Below are 16861 nucleotides of genomic sequence, written 5' to 3'. Positions count from 1 at the left end.
AAGTTATTTGTCATGTTTTTGCCTTCGTTCTGGACCTTGGTATTTCTGTAACACATACACAAACTGAGGGCATTTTTCTGTCAAATTCAATTATTCACAGGAGGTGTAAGGGCCTTCCTTTATTAAGCTGGATAATGGAGGCTCCATGACGGTACTGTCTTGCAGCTTCATTGATATTCAATGAACCTATGACATCGATGTTTCTAATATTTTATTCATGCCTTGGCAAATTAATGATAAACTGCAGCTGTCCTTATTAGAGCTCAACTGTCTGGTTGTGAGTGTCACAGAAGAGCCACATTCTGCTCTCACCTTAGCTAAAACAATTGCAGAAGTCACGATTCTCTGCTTTAGGCTGTGAGGAAATTTATTGTAATTGGCTAATTCCTCAACCTCTAACATTTTGAGCTGTTAAGCAGGAAATATTCACATGAGACATCGGTGAGCATTTCTCAATATCCATGGAGGCATAATGAACAGCTTGAAAGTAATTTAATATATGGAAATGCAATGCCAAGACTTGGATCAAAAATTGGTGTTTTCAGGACAGTAAATTTGTGTTAAAATTTGGAATTTTCAACTTAGATGTGTTTCTTATTGCATTACTCCTGGAAATGAGTTGTAGGATCTAGAATAGCCTTTCAATGACCAACCCTTCTTACTGTATTTAAGCCTACATTATATCTTGTGTCCTCACTTTACCTTCTTGACTTTGTAAGAAATAGACTGTGGCTTAATCTATAAACTGCCAAACACATTTATTAACTAGCAAATGGAGACATGCGCCAGTATAATGGCCTGTTGTAAAATTGCAATGGATTCAGGCATAATGATCCCCCGTACCATAAAATATAATAAATGTTCATGTTAGGTAATGAACAATAAGCTGGATATTTTGAGAATGTAAACTATTATGTTGAAGTTTGCGACTGATGCTTTATGGTGTCTCTCACCTTTCCAGAGTAAAAGAAATGAAATATTGTATGTGCAAACTCCAAAAGAGCTGCTAATCACACAAACATCCAGATAACTCCCTGAAGATATTGATATTTGACCTAACTGACTGGGCCCTCCCTTCAACCAAAACGAGGCAGCTGCTATACCAGAAGGTATTGAAATGTCTGGATGCAACTAGTGAAGGGAAGCTGGGAAAGCAGAATTGTGCATCGATGAGGGTTTTTCCTTTCAAGCAAGAAGCATCAATTTCCGCATGCGAATCTGGCTTAAGAATAAAGAAACCAACGACAAAGCCAAGAATATATTTGATTTCTGTCACAATTAGAAGCCAAAGTCTGTTGAAGGTAAGGATTTTCAAAAACTGATGTGTGGAAAAGATTTTACTAAATAAGATGAATTTAAGAATATTTTTTGTACATTTTCTTTCCAAACCATTGGACAACCATGCAAGGGAGGCAATTACAATTCAAGGCAACGCAGTTCCCATCAGGGGGTAGATAATCTTTGATATTTGTATCTATTAGCAACCAATGGAAGCATCCCTTTGGCAACAGCTTGGGATCAAGCAACCCAACTGTGTGGCACAAGAGGAATTCAAAGTAGGAAACAGCATTTGGACAACAAAAGGGCCCTTCATCAATTTGAGTTACAATTTTCTAAACTAAAATAGCTACTATTTCAGAAATTATTTTGTTTGCTGTAAAACATACCTGCAGAGTGTAACATACAATGGCAAGATCTTTTTAATAATTCTATTGGGAAATTGTATTGTGAGAGATGGGTGAGTCATTCTTGGATGTAATTCTGTAACTTAATGCAGTGACTGACTGCTATACTAGCACCGTGCTGCTATAATAGGTGACATTTATTTGAAACCTCTGTGTTGCTGATGCAAAAACCTTTAAACTGGTATTTACAACTTTGGTATTGAAAGAATTGCTCTGCTTTCAATTCGTCTGTTGCAACATGAACAAACTCTGTCACAAGGAGGAATGATAAATAGGGTGCTGATAAAAAGTGCTGACATAAAACAAAGTAGCGTCAATGCTATTCATATCGCAATGGTATGATTCATCTCCACTTCTGCACCAGGTTCCACTTTGGCTGACCTCTTAAAAAAAGTTATCTATAGCAATTAAAATATTGTGTTAAGATAAATCAATCGAATTACAAAGCTTGCCATAGTAGATAATGGAAACGTATGTATCCCTAAACATCCATAAAGAAAAGTGCAATGAAATTAATCTCAATTAGTTGAAGTAACCAGTGCTACAAAACATCTTTAAGGAATTGTAATTCCTGGTGAATAAGAGAGAGCGTAAGTTTTTGAAAGATAGCTGAAAATAATTGAACATATACTCCAAGGAAAAGCAGTTACAAATGGCATCTGTGCGGTTTGACTCTGCCAATATTTTGACCAAGAGCCAAGGCTGACCTTTTGTTGTCAGTGTTCTGTTCACCAATGGCTCTCCTGTGTATTAGGGTCATTGCAGTCCAAATACTGCTTCTCCAACCTCATTCATAGCATGTTGCAGACTTCAGCAGGGAATGATGGTGGTTGTGGGATGTATTGTATTATCATAATCTTGCAGAGGGTCTGTCCACGTCCAGGTTTTATTTAACTTAGATTTGTTTCTAAAAACACTTGTGGATTAGCCCAATTTGGCCGAATTTTACAGCTGACATCTGGGTGAGAAAATGTTGAGATATTTTCTCTTCACTTGTTCAATGAAGTTGTTACATACCTCTGGAGCAGGTGGAATTTGAACACAGGGCTCCTGGCTTAGAAGTAGGGACACTACCAGTGCACTGCCATATCTTAGAGCCTTGTGCCAGTGTACCCAGCTCCCCCACAATTTTACAGACAGCGGGAGAGGCTCCAGGTAATTATCCATCCCATGGCCCAATTGAGGCTCATAGGTGGAAACCTAATGAACAAATTGTGATCTCAGCCGGCCTGTCTGATGGAATGGCCAGCAGGAGAGTCCTGTCTAGCCTATGTGCAGCTCAAGATTGAACTCTGCAAGCTGCCACAGGGCTAGCATCTCCTTCTTGGGCCCATGATGCCAATCATTGTGGGAGCAGACCATTCAGCCCACCAAGTCCACATCGACCTTCCGAACAGCATTCAACCCTACCCTATTGTGCATTTTCCATGGTTAATTCACCTCGCCTGCACATCCCTGGACTCTGTGTGCAATTTAGCATGGCCAGACCACCTAAACTTTGTGGGAGGAAACCTGGAGGAAACTCGCACAGACACAGGGAGAATATGCAAACTCCACACAGACAATTGCCGGAGGGTAGAATCAAACCCGGGTCCCTGGCGCTGTGAGGCAGCAGTGCTAACCACTGAGCCACCTTGCCACCATGCCACCCTTCCGGCAGTTTAGCCTCCACATGTCCACCTGCCATTCCTGCCCTGTCCAACCACCCCACATGCTCTCTGCATCCTTTCTGGCTGGTCCTAGAGAAATCTTGATCTTAGCGGAATGTTCTGGACCGTTAATGACTGTTACCTCTTTGGCCCATCTGCAGCAATCAAAGCTACCAGCCCAGCTTGGTACTGCCAGCCTCCTGTTGACTCCATGACGTGGGACTTTGTCTTGGAGATAGAGTGATGCCCTGTGTCTGAGTAAGTAAAAGGCTATCATTGGAAAACGTAAAGCAGGGAGGGCTGGCTAAGTGAAGGCGACTTTTCACTAAGTCTCCCCTCAGCATCAAATCCAGACCGAGATTTGAATTTTGACGTTTCAAAAAGTATTAACCTGTTTACCTACATCAAAATCTATGAATTATTCTGCAGGCATATTCTTTGAAATGTACAATTATATGCAATTAAAATCTGATTTCAGAACAGATTCTATATCTGGAAAGCTATCTAACCACAGAGGCTCAAACGTGTAATCAAATTGATTGAATATGTGTGTGATAAAGAGCTGTAATAGACAGCATAACAATTAAAATATATAAAAATGAGAGAAAGAAATTAAGTTGCAAATCATTACAGAAGAACAATAAGGATTTAGTACTGTAAGATGCATTAAATTGTCTGCTCTCTTAAACATGTGCATTAGTCAAGAGATTTTAATAATTATCAAATCTAACATTGTTATGTTTATAAAAATAAAAGTGAAACAATTTGTGCAGGAAAGGAAAATGCTCCAATAAAATGAGTAACATCAGACCATAAGACACAGGAGCAGGAATTAGGCCATTCAGTCTGCTCCACCATTCAGTCATGGCTGATAGATTTCTCAACCCCATTCTCCTGCTTTCTCCCTGTAACCCTTAATCCCCTTGATACTCAAGAATCAATCTATCTCCATCTTAAATATACTCAGTGACCTGGCCTGCACAGCCTTCTGTGACAATGAATTCCATAGATTCCCACTCTCTGGCTGAAGAAGTTTCTCGTTAACTCCATTCTAAAATATCTTCCATATATTCTAATGCTGTTCCCTCAAATCCTAATCTCTCCTCACAATGGAAATATCTTCCGAATACCTACTCTTTCCAGGCCATTCAAGTATTCTAAGTTTCATTACATCCCCTCCCATCCTTCTAAATTCCATTGAGTATAGACCTAGAGTCCTCAAACGTTCCTCCTATGTTAAGCTTTTCATTCCTGGGACCATTCTCGTGAACCTCGCCTGAGCATGCTCAATGACCAGTACATCTTTCCTTAGGTATGGGATCCAAAACTGTCTCACAATACTCCAAATGTGGTCTGACCAGAGCCTTATAGAGCCTCAGAAGTACATCCCTGCTTTTATATTCTTGTCCTATCAAAATAAATGCCATCATTGTATATGCTTTCCTAACGACTGACTCAACCTGCAAGTTTACCTTGAAAGAATCCTGGAGTAGAACTTCCAAGTCTCTTTGCACTTCAGACTTCTGTATTTTCCCCACATTTAGAAAATAGTCCTTGTCTCTCTTCTTCAGACTAAAGTGCATGGCCTCACATTTTCCCTCGTGGTACTCCATCTGCTACTTCTCTACCCATTCTCCTAACCTGTCCAAATCCTTCTGCAGCCTCCCTGCCTCCTCAAAGCTCTCTGTCCCTCTACCTATCTTTGTATCATCTGCAAACCTAGTCAGAATGCCCTCAGTTCCTTAATCTAGATCATTAATGTATAAAGTTAAAAGTTGTGGTCCCAACACTGAGCCTTGCGGAACACCACATGTCCTATCTAGACAGTCAGAAACTTTTTCCCCGGGTACAACAGAGTGTTACAAGGGGACATAAATTTAAGGTGAAGGGTGGAAGGTATAGGGGAGATGTCAGGGATGGGTTCTTTACCCAAAGAGTGGTGGGGGCATGGAATGCGCTGCCTGTGGGAGTGGTAGAGTCAGAATCTTTGGTGACCTTTAAGCGGCAATTGGATAGGTACATGGATGGGTGCTTAAGCTAGGACAAATGTTCGGCACAACATCGTGGCCGAAGGGCCTTTCTGTGCTGTATTGTTCTATGTTCTATGTTCTATGTTCTATGTTCTATGTCACCGTCTGTCACCCTGAGAAGGACCCTTTTATCCCCACTCTCTGCCAGGCAGCCAAGCTTCTATCCATGCCTCTGACACCATGGACCATATCTTACTCAGTAGCCTTGTGTGTGGCACTTTGTCAAAGGCCTTTTTGAAGTCTAGATAGATAACATCCATTGACTTTCCTTGGTCTAACCTGCTTATTGATTCCTCAAAAAATTCTAGTAGATTTGTCAGGCATGACCTACCCTTGATGAAACCATGCTGACTCTGTCCTATTTTACCGTACACTTCCAAGTATTGAGAAATCTCATCCTTCACAATGGATTCCAGGATCTTACCCATGACTGAGGTTAGGCTAATCAGTCTATAATTTTCCATCTTTTGCCTTACTCCCTTTTTAATCAAGGGTGTCACATTAACGATTTTCCAATCCTCTGGGACCCTCCCAGGTTCTAGCGATTCCTGAAAGATCACCACTAACGCCTTCACTATCTCTTCAGCTATTTCCCTTAGAACTTTGGAGTGTAGTCCATCTGGTCCAGGTTATTTATCCACCTTCAGACCATTCAGTTTTTCTCACACCTTCTCCTTGGTGATGGCCGCCATACTCAACTCTACCTCCTCACTCTCTCTTTGGGAAATTACTCATTTCTTCCACCATGAAGACTGACAGAAAGTAACTATTCAGTTTCTCAGCCATTTTCTTGTTCCCCACTACTATCTCTCCAGCATCATCTTCCAACAACCCAATATCCAATTGCCTCTCTTTTGCCCTTTATATATCTAAAGAAACTCTTACAGTCTTCCTTTATATTATTGGCTAGCTTACCCTCATACTTGGAAAGTACTAAATTTGCATATACACAGCTGCTTTCACAAATAACATCTGAGAGCACTTCCACATTATAACATGTCAGTGCCAATTGTGAAGGCAAATATATTAGCTATTCCACACCAGAATAAATAGCAATGTGATGAATGAAATTTAAGACCTGAGCAAAGCTGCCTAATTTTTTTCTCAATAGTTTGTTCGTATACAATACTAAAGGTCCAGTAGAATTAGCTGATGGAACCCTAATTTACTGGTCTAATATACAAGGCTGCAGGTTCTTGCGATGCAGTGGCAATGTCCCTCCCTCTGAGACAGGGGACCTGCTGACCCAGACCCACCTACTTCAGAGAGGTGGCAAAACACCATGAACAGGTTGATTAGAAAATATCAACAAAGACATAGGTTTTGTGGTGCAGTGGTACTGTCCCTACCTCTCAGCCAGCAGGCACAAGGTTCAAGTCTCACCCATTTCAGAGTGTCTCACAACATTCCCGCCTCAGGCGACTCTCTGTGTGGAGTTTGCACATTCTCCCCGTGTCTGCGTGGGTTTCCTCCGGGTGCTCCAGTTTCCTCCCACAATCCAAAGATGTGCAGGTCAGGTGAATTGGCCATGCTAAATTGCATGTAGTGTTAGGTAAGGGGTAAATGTAGGGGTGTGGGTGGGTTGCGCTTCAGCGGGTCGGTGTGGACTTGTTGGGCCGAAGGGCCTGTTTCCACACTGTAATGTAATCTAATCTAATCTAATTTCTGATCAGGTTGGTTAGAAATATCTACAAGGGTACAGTACTACTGCAGGGGTTTCTGATAACCGGTGCAGAGATGGTAGGCCTCTAGCTGAAGGACAACACCGCAGGGCTCTGTCAGTACATCATTAGAATATCAGCATAGATTACACAAAATTAAGATCGGAGCATCAAGTAACAATCTTTAATGCAAAGTAACAGTGAAATTAACTGAACCAAGCTCATGTGCTGAATACCAGAAAGCAACATTCTATTATTCTGTTTGCATCTCGGTTTGTATTTAGAGTTAACATTTTTCAATTTGTTTAAAATATAATTAAAAATTATATTAAATTCAGTTAATTGTTACTTGTACTCAGTGAAAGGTTTACAAAGTCATCACTTACAGTGTCAACTTAGGTAGAAAGAGAGCTAGGTACAAATTCTTAGAAATAAATTAGAAAAATAAAGTTCAATATTACAGTCCTTCAAGCAGACCCCATCAGGCCCAATCAGGCCTCATCTCCAGACCCCATCGGGCCTCAACCCCAGGCCATATTGGGCCTCACCTCCAAACTTCATCAGGCCTCACCTCCAGACCCCATCTGGCCTTACCTCCATACCCCATCATGCCTCACCCCCAAAACCCCATCAGGCCTCACCTCCACACCCCATCGGGCCTCACCTCCAGACCACATTGGGTCTCACCTCCAGATCCCATTGGGTCTCACCTCCACACCCCATCGGGCCTCACCTCCAGATCCTATCAGAGCTCACCTCCACACCCCATCGGGCCTCACCTCCAGACCACATTGGGCCTCACCTCCACACCCCATCGGGTCTCACCTCCAGATCCCATTGGGTCTCACCTCCACACCCCATCGGGCCTCACCTCCACACCCCATCGGGCCTCACCTCCAGACCACATTGGGCCTCACCTCCACACCACATTGGGTCTCACCTCCAGACCCCATTGTGCCTCACCTCCACACCCCATCGGGCCTCACCTCCACACCCCATTGTGCCTCACCTCCACACCCCATCGGGCCTCACCTCCACACCCCATTGTGCCTCACCTCCAGACCACATTGGGTCTCACCTCCAGACCCCATTGTGCCTCACCTCCACACCCCATCGGGCCTCACCTCCACACCCCATTGTGCCTCACCTCCACACCCCATCGGGCCTCACCTCCACACCCCATTGTGCCTCACCTCCACACCCCATCGGGTCTCACCTCCACACCCCGTCAGGTGTCACCTCCAGACCACATTGGGTCTCACCTCCAGACCCCATTGTGCCTCACCTCCACACCCTATCAGGCCTCACCTCCACACCCCATCGGGCCTCACCTCCACACCCCGTCAGGTGTCACCTCCAGACCACATTGGGCCTCACCTCCACACCCCGTCAGGTGTCATCTCCAGACCACATTGGGTCTCACCTCCAGACCCCATTGTGCCTCACCTCCACACCCCATCAGGCCTCACCTCCACACCCCATCGGGCCTCACCTCCACACCCCGTCAGGTGTCACCTCCAGACCACATTGGGCCTCACCTCCACACCCCATCGGGCCTCACCTCCAGACCACATTGGGCCTCACCTCCACACCCCATCGGGCCTCACCTCCAGACCCCATTGGGCCTCGCCTCCTCAACCCATTGGGCCTCACCTCCACACCCCATCGGGCCTCACCTCCAGACCACATTGGGTCTCACCTCCAGACCCCATTGTGCCTCACCTCCACACCCCATCGGGCCTCACCTCCACACCCCATCAGGCCTCACCTGCAGACCACATTGGGCCTCACCTCCAGACCCCATTGGGCCTTGCCTCCACAACCCATTGGGCCTCACCTCCACACCCCATTGGGCCTCACCTCTAGATCCTATCAGGCCTCACCTCCAGACCACATTGGGCCTCACCTCCAGACCCCATCGGGCCTCACCTCCAGACCCCATCGGGCCTCACCTCCAGACCCCAGACTCCAGAACGTGCCAGGCCTTGCTCCTATCCATGCTGGGATCATGCCTCCACAACCCATCGTGTCCAGGTTTGGGCCTACCACATCCCTGCTCCAGGCACCAAGCTCAGTTGCTATCGATGGCCCACCAAATTCCTGTGTCCAGACTCTGGGCCCACTGAAGCCAGGAGTCCTCGAACCTGTCACCGTTGCTGCCAATGACCCTCTGACACCACTCCAGCTTCCCCACAATGGCAGAAGATGAAAAAAGAGGGAAAGAAAATGTTAGAAATGGAGAGAGAAAAAAAAAGGATGTGGTTGGCCTGGAGCATTCACGCTCAGGAATCCTAATTGGAGGTGTAGTGTACAGCAAAGAAGGTTACCTCAAAGTACAACAGGATCTTTTTCAGATGGGCCAAAGGGTTGAGGAAGATGAAGTTTAGTTTAGATAAATGTGAGGTGCTGCATTTTGGAAAGACAAATAAGGGCAGGACTTATACACTTAATGGTAAGGTCCTGGGATGTGTTGCTGAACAAAGAGACCTTGGAGTGCAGGTTCATAGCTCCTTGAAAGTGGAAGCATCGGTAGATAGAATAGTGAAGGTGTTTGGTATGCTTTCCTTTATTGGTCAACGCATTGAGTACAGGAGTTGGGAGGTCATGTTGCAGCTGTACAGGACATTGGTTAGACCACTTTTTGGAATATTGCATGCAATTCTGGTCTCCTTCCTATGGAATGATGTTGTGAAACTTGAAAGGGTTCAGAAAATATTTACAAGGATGTTGCCAGGGTTGGAGGATTTGAGCTATAGGGAGAGGCTGAATAGGCTGGGGCTGTTTTCTCTGGAGCATCGGAGGCTACGGGGTGACCTTATAGAGGTTTATAAAATCATGAGGGACATGGATTGGATAAATAGACAAGGTCTTTTCCCTGGGGTGGGGGAGTCTAGAACTAGAGGGTATCAGCTCAGGGTGGGAGAAGAAAGATATAAAAGAGACTTAAGGGGCAACCTTTTCACATGGAGGGCGGTGCATATATGGAATGAGTTTCAAGAGGAAGTGGTGGAGGCTGGTACAATTAAACATTTAAAAGGCATCTGGATGAGTATATGACTAGGAAGGATTTAGAGGGATATGGGGCAAGTGCTGGCAAATGGGACAAGATTAGGTTAGGATACCTGGTTGGCATGGACGAGTTGGACCAAAGGGTCTGTTTCTGTGCTGTACATCTCTATGACTCAATGACTCTATGACATCCTACCACACTGATACCACCATCTTGGAAAAGAAAACGCCACAGTTAGAACTCTGAAATAGTTCATCTGTTTTAGAAAATTTTAATTAGTTTCTCCAACCACATTGCACAGGTAACTGAGCACAACTGAACCCTGGACAAGATCCGATGATCTTTAAGAAAGAAAACTATTATTTCACTGTTTAATGTTCTCCATGCATTTGCTTTCTTTAGAATCACTGTTCTCACACCAAGGTGTCTTTGCTAAAAGACAAGTGCTGACAATATGTTCAATGAAAACAGACTTGAATCAGATTGTACTTTTCATTCATGAGATTAGAAACAGCAGTGGGCTGAAATGATGCATTTACATTCTCATTGTGTTGCTGTTGACCCAGAGATTATGAAGAATGTCAGGCTACTTTCATTGACATTACTCACATGCTTGTAAAATGCCAGGAAAAAGCTTTTTACTGAATATTATTTAATGATTAAAAGAATGTTAAATGTCAATAGCTGATCTTAATTTGTGTTTCAGTGTCATTTTATTGAGAACATTTACTTGTACATCTGACAAAATGTTGATGGGATTAAGATCAACAGGTGTTTTGAAAAAAGCGACCAACAGAACAGCAGCTGTCACAACAATAAAGGGCCAATGAGAACAACTTATTGCAAAGAATAAGAGTGAGCTGAGATATTTTTGAATCAACCTATTCAGTGATGTTATTACATAACCCTACAGTTTGTTCCCTGGGACACATACTGAGACAAGCATTGACTGTGCCTGGAGGACCATCAACTCAATGAAAAACGCTCCTTGATCTGCCTGAAACTTGTTGGTCTTCCAGAAAAGGAGTTGACCCTGACTGAGCATTGCAGACTGGTGCATTCCAAGGTCCAGGACTACATGTTGAGGGATGCACTAAAGCTTGGAGCAACTGCTGCCAAGACACAGTGAGGAAAGACCACTGTCTGAGGTCTTCCAGCTGAAGTTAAATGGGGAATCCGTTCAGTTGTTGGACCCTTCCAGTGCCACAAATATATGCCAATATATTCTTGCACAAGTAAGAAATGCCTTGATTTGTTTATTGGATGGAGTCAAATTCCAATATTTGTTTGCGTCTTCATATGCCACTGTACAGAACCGAACTGCTTCAGTGACTATGTTTTTATGAATAAAGAATATTTTTTAAATTAAAACTAACCTCTGGAACATGTAAGATGTGAACCCATTTGGAGTTAATTTGGAAATCCATTGTAGAATTCGACATGCCAATTCATTGCAGCTGAGGGAAACATAGTGCACAATTCCTGTTTCTTTTCTTCATAGAGGGTGCTGTCAAGTCTGACTATATATTGTTTCGCCATTCCTTCTACTCAGTAGATGGGTCACTGGACCTGAAACATTAACTCTATATTTCTCTCCATAGATGCTGAGTTTCTCCAGCAGTTTTGGTTTTTATTTAACATCCGCAGTTCTGTTTTGTATGTTATGTTGATAGCAATCATTTGAAGTCGCCTCCAAGGATATTAAAACAAAAAAAACTGCTTTTAAAAGAGCTCTTTCACATACGTCGGGGCTCCTGATTGGGCCAGTGCTTTATTTAAAGAGCCTGTCCTAATAATGCGATGACACAGGTTTGAGACAGGAATGATTTGAACACAGCCATTTTGGCCCAAGGTGGGGACGCCGGCACTGGGCTGCAAGAGCCCAAGCCTACATTTATTGCCTATCTCTAACTGCCCTGGAGAAAGTGGTGAACAAACAAAACAGAACAAAACAATACAGGGACAGCCCCTTCTGCCCAACAAGATTGCACCAACATGTGATGCCTTTCTTAGCTAAAAAACTTATGCCTCTATATTGGGGATCTGTTTCCCCAATTCCCTGCCTGCCTATGTATCTGTTAAGTTGCCTCTTAAACATTGCTGTTGTATCTGCTCCGACCACCTCCCCTGGCAGCATATTCCAGGCACTTACCATTGTCTCTATAAAAAACTTGCCCTTCACATCTCCATTAAACTCTCCCCCCTTTTATTTCCCCCTGTAATTGACATTTCTACTCTGGGTAAATGACTCCAACTATCCATTCTGTCCATGCCTCTAATAATATTGTAAACTTCTATCAGGTTGCCCCGCAGACTCCAACAGACAAATTAAAACAACACAAGTTTGTCCAATCTCTCCTCTCCAATACCCTCCCAATCAGGCAACATCCTGGTAAACTGTTTCTGTACCTTCTCCAAAACCTCAGTATCCTTCTGGCAGTGTGGCAAATGTAGGCTGACTCAAGTTATAAACAACTGCAACATGACTTGCCAATTTTATACTCTATTCCTTGATTAATGAAGGCAAGCATGCTATATACCTTCTTGATCTCCTTATCCACTTGTGTTTCCACTTTCAGTCAATAATGGATGTGAGTGCCCAGATGCCTCTGTATGAATATGCATCTAAGGGTTCTGCCATTTACTGTACACTTCCCTCCTGCATTAGATTTTGCAAAGTGCGTCACCTCGCATTTGTATGGATTAAATTCCATCTGTCATTTCTCCACCGAGTCTCCAGTCTATCTATATCCTGCTGTATCCTTTGGTAATCGTCCTCACTATTTATAGCTCCCCCAATGTTTGTGTCATCCACAAACGTACTAATAAACCATTTAGTTCTCATTCAATTATTTATTTATGTTACAAACAACAGTCGTACCAGCACTGATACCTCTGGGTCACCACTGGTCACAGATCTCCAGTCAGAAAAGTATACTTCCATCATTACGCTCTGTTTTCTATGATTATACCAGTAATGGGATTGAAACCATGACCATGCTGTTATTAGCGCCATGCTGTAATCATCTCAACCTAAGGTCAGTTAACCCAAATTCTATTCTATCAGACTCTTGAGTTGTCCCTTGTAAATGATGGATCATTTTTGAGGTGGTATCAGGTGAGCCATTGATGGCAAAATACTTCAGCTCTGACCTACTCTGTAGCCACAGTCAATGATAACTCCTAGGGTGGTGATAGTAGTGTATTCAGTGACAGAAATGCTATTAAGGTGATAGTTAGATTCTTTCATGTTGGAGACAATCATTGTGTGGCGTAAACATTCCTTGAGATACAAACCTAAATTTTCCTTCAGAATCTCAACTCCTACTAGTAGAGGAACTATATCAGAGAGTCAAACTCTTAAAGTTGAATGAGTGAGATAATAGGAATAATAGAGAAGCAATTAAAGATAAAGCAGTAAAAGGGCGTTTTTTACACATTTCAGTGATTTTTTGGGATTCAGTGTCAATATCACCCTAATGCAAGGTCATGAATTTATTAAATTCTGTGCTATGCATGCTCCAATCAACACCACTTTCTAATTGCCAGCCATTTCAACTCCTCCTCCCCCATTCTTCTGGTGATATGTCCATCCTGGGCCTCCTTCATTGTCAAACCAAGGCCACACACAAACTGGAGAAACAACACCTTATGTTCAGCCTTAGGGGACTCCAGCCCAAAGGCCTGAACACAGATTTCACCAGCTTCCAAATCTCCCCACCACCACCCTCAGCCCATGTCCAGCCCTCCCTCTCCTCCCTGCTTCTAACCTGTCCATCATCCTTCTCACCCATCCACTCCATCCTTCCCACTGGCCAATCACAGTAACCCCCTATCTGCATCCACCTATCACCATTCCACCTACCTTACCCCCAGGTCCATCCCTCTCCTTCTATTTATTTCTAAACTCCTTTCCTCCTCCCCAGTATTGATGAAGGGTCCCCAGCCGGAATGGTGACTGTCCTGCTTCTCTGATGCCATCGGATCTGCTGTACCTTTCCACGCCGCATTTTTATCAACTCTAACCTCCAGCATCTGCAGTCCTTACTATTTCTAAATTAACTCAATGTCTCTTTCCATAAGTGTTGCCTGACCTGCTAATTATTTCCAATAGTATTTCCTGTTTTTATTTCAAACGCTCTGAGTACAGATACACGGAATCAGATTCAGAATAAAGTTCCATGTGTTTTTTCTCAATGTTGGCCCGGGGTAGATTTGCAATATTTTTCCAAGGATCAAATATTGAACAGGTGGCAAGTAGGAACTCAGAAAACCTCTATCTTGTGCTGACAATCTCTCAGCAACACCTTCTGAACCAATTTGACATTTTTCCCGATTTCACGATAACCATTTTACGATCTGAATGATGCTGACAGTTTTGTGGGTAATTATGGAAATGTTCCTATTGTGCACCTGTCCATTAGGAACTGGATTGGCTGCAAACTGAACTTTGAGCGAGGCAATTTGTATTTTTTGCAGTCCTCAACTGTCTGCTGAGTAGAGAATACGATGCCTGCAATATTTTGAGATAAAACATCCCAGGGATTACTTTGGATAATTTTAACCCAAATAATCCAAGTAATTTACTCAAGATCATGACTGCAACGTATGTTCCTGAAACATTGACAATACTCAAGTGTGATTGAGATGTGTGCATCAAGGGCATTGTGACCCTGCCATGAATACTACAATGACAGAGGTATTCATGATTATAAAAGAGAAATAAAAGACCACTAACATTGCAATGTGAATTTAAAACGCTTTGCAGAAGTCAAAGCCACTTAGTTTCTGTTTTGGCTTTTCAGTTAAAGTAAATGAGATCACTTTACTCAACATGCTTTGACTGCTTCCAAAGTAGAGAGTTTTGACTGAAGCACAGAAAATTAAAGATGAAATAACTGAAATCAAAACGCCTCCATGTTCAACCAGCAGAAAATCACTAGCCCCAGTACCTCAGCGTTCAGTTCAACCCTACACCACTTCAACCCTTCAGGGATCATAAACAGCTAGATCTTACATGCCTTTGGTAGGTCTTATTGTGTGTGGGTCATGTGTTGAAACAAGATGCATTTTTGGCTCCTGTCATGATTTCTTTGTGCTTACCCATTTTGCAATAATTGGAGGCTGCTATTCTCATTGGTTTGCATTGCTTTGTACTGCAGGGAGGCACAGAGAAACAGGTAGCCTGTCACAGTGGAGAGTACTGAGTGGTCGAGGGGGTGGATATGTCGCTGTATGACACTTTGCTATATCAATGTCACACTGTCAGCATGAATCAGCAGTAAGGTAAAAACAACGACAGCAGATGCTGGAAACCAGATTCTGGATTAGTGGTGCTGGAAGAGCACAGCAGTTCAGGCAGCATCCGAGGAGCAGCGAAATCGACGTTTCGGGCAAAAGCCCTTCATCAGGAATAAAGGCAGAGAGCCTGAAGCGTGGAGATTTAAACTACAGGAGGGTGGGGGTGGGGAGAAAGTAGCATAGAGTACAATAGGTGAGGGGGGGAGGGGATGAAGGTGATAGGTCAGGGAGGAGGGTGGAGTGGATAGGTGGATAAGAAGATAGGCAGGTAAGACAAGTCATGGGGACAGTGGTGAGCTGGAAGTTTGGAACTAGAGTGAGGTGGGGGAAGGGGAAATGAGGAAACTGTTGAAGTCCACATTGATGCCCTGGGGTTGAAGTGTTCCGAGGTGGAAGATGAGGCGTTCTTCCTCCAGGCAGCTGGTGGTGAGGGAGCAGCGGTGAAGGAGGCCCAGGACCTCCATGTCCTCGGCAAAGTGGGAGGGCGAGTTGAAATGTTGGGCCACAGGGCGGTGTGGTTGATTGGTGCGGGTGTCCCAGAGATGTTCCCTAAAGCGCTCTGCTAGGAGGCGTCCAGTCTCCCCAAAGTAGAGGAGACTGCATCGGGAGCAACGGATGCAATAAATGATATCAGTGGATGTGCAGGTAAAACTTTGATGGATGTGGAAGGCTCCTTTAGGGCCTTGGATGGAGGTGAGGGAGGAGGTTTTGCAGTTCCTGCGGTGGCAGGGGAAGGTGCCAGGACAGGAGGGTGGGTTGTAGGGGGGCGTGGACCTGACCATGTAGTCACGGAGGGAATGGTCTTTGCGGAAGGCGGAAAGGGGTGGGGAGGGAAATATATCCCTGGTGTTGGGGTCCGTTTGGAGGTGGCGGAAATGTCAGCGGATGATTTGGTTTATGTGAAGGTTGGTAGGGTGGAAGGTGAGCACCAGGGGCATTCTGTCATTGTTACTGTTGGAAGGGTGGGGTCTGAGGGCGGAGGTGCGGGAAGTAGACGAGATGTGTTGGAGGGCATCTTTAACCACGTGGGAAGGGAAATTGCGGTCTCTAAAGAAGGAGGCCATCTGGTGTGTTCTGTGGTGGAACTGGTCCTCCTGGGAGCAGATACAGTGGAGGCGGAGGAATTGGGAATACGGAATGGCATTTTTGCAAGAGGTAAGGTGGGAAGAGGTGTAATCCAGATAGCTGTAGGAGTCGGTGGGTTTGTAAAAAATGTCAGTGTCAAGTCGGTCGTCATTAACGGAGATGGAGAGGTCCAGGAAGGGTAGGGAGGTGTCAGAGATGGTCCAGGTAAAATTAAGGTCAGGGTGGAATGTGTTGGTGAAGTTAATGAATTGCTCAACCTCCTCGCAGGAGCACGAGGTGGCGCCAATGCAGTCATCAATGTAGCGGAGGAAGAGGTGGAGAGTAGTGCCGGTGTAATTACAGAAGATAGCCAACAAAGAGACAGGCATAGCTGGGACCCATACAAGTGCCCATGGCTACCCCTTTGCTCTGGAGGAAGTGGGAGGATTCGAAGGAGAAA

The 16861-nt window shown here is 44.3% G+C and overlaps 1 long non-coding RNA gene across 1 annotated transcript; it reads left to right on the top strand.

Moving 5' to 3' along the window:
- The first annotated feature begins 308 nt into the window (after positions 1–308).
- On the top strand, positions 309–11373 carry LOC148150517 (uncharacterized). Its single transcript, XR_015751773.1, has 4 exons — positions 309–441; positions 962–1301; positions 3496–3592; positions 10742–11373. It is a non-coding gene; the product is annotated as an uncharacterized LOC148150517 (long non-coding RNA).
- Positions 11374–16861: the final 5488 nt, after the last annotated feature.

This window comes from Chiloscyllium plagiosum, unplaced genomic scaffold (genome assembly GCF_037043375.1).
Source record: "Chiloscyllium plagiosum isolate Xiang-an unplaced genomic scaffold, Cpla_swu_hap1 HiC_scaffold_3, whole genome shotgun sequence".
Taxonomy (NCBI): Eukaryota; Metazoa; Chordata; class Chondrichthyes; order Orectolobiformes; family Hemiscylliidae; genus Chiloscyllium; species Chiloscyllium plagiosum.
This window is presented reverse-complemented; position numbering and strand designations above follow the sequence as displayed.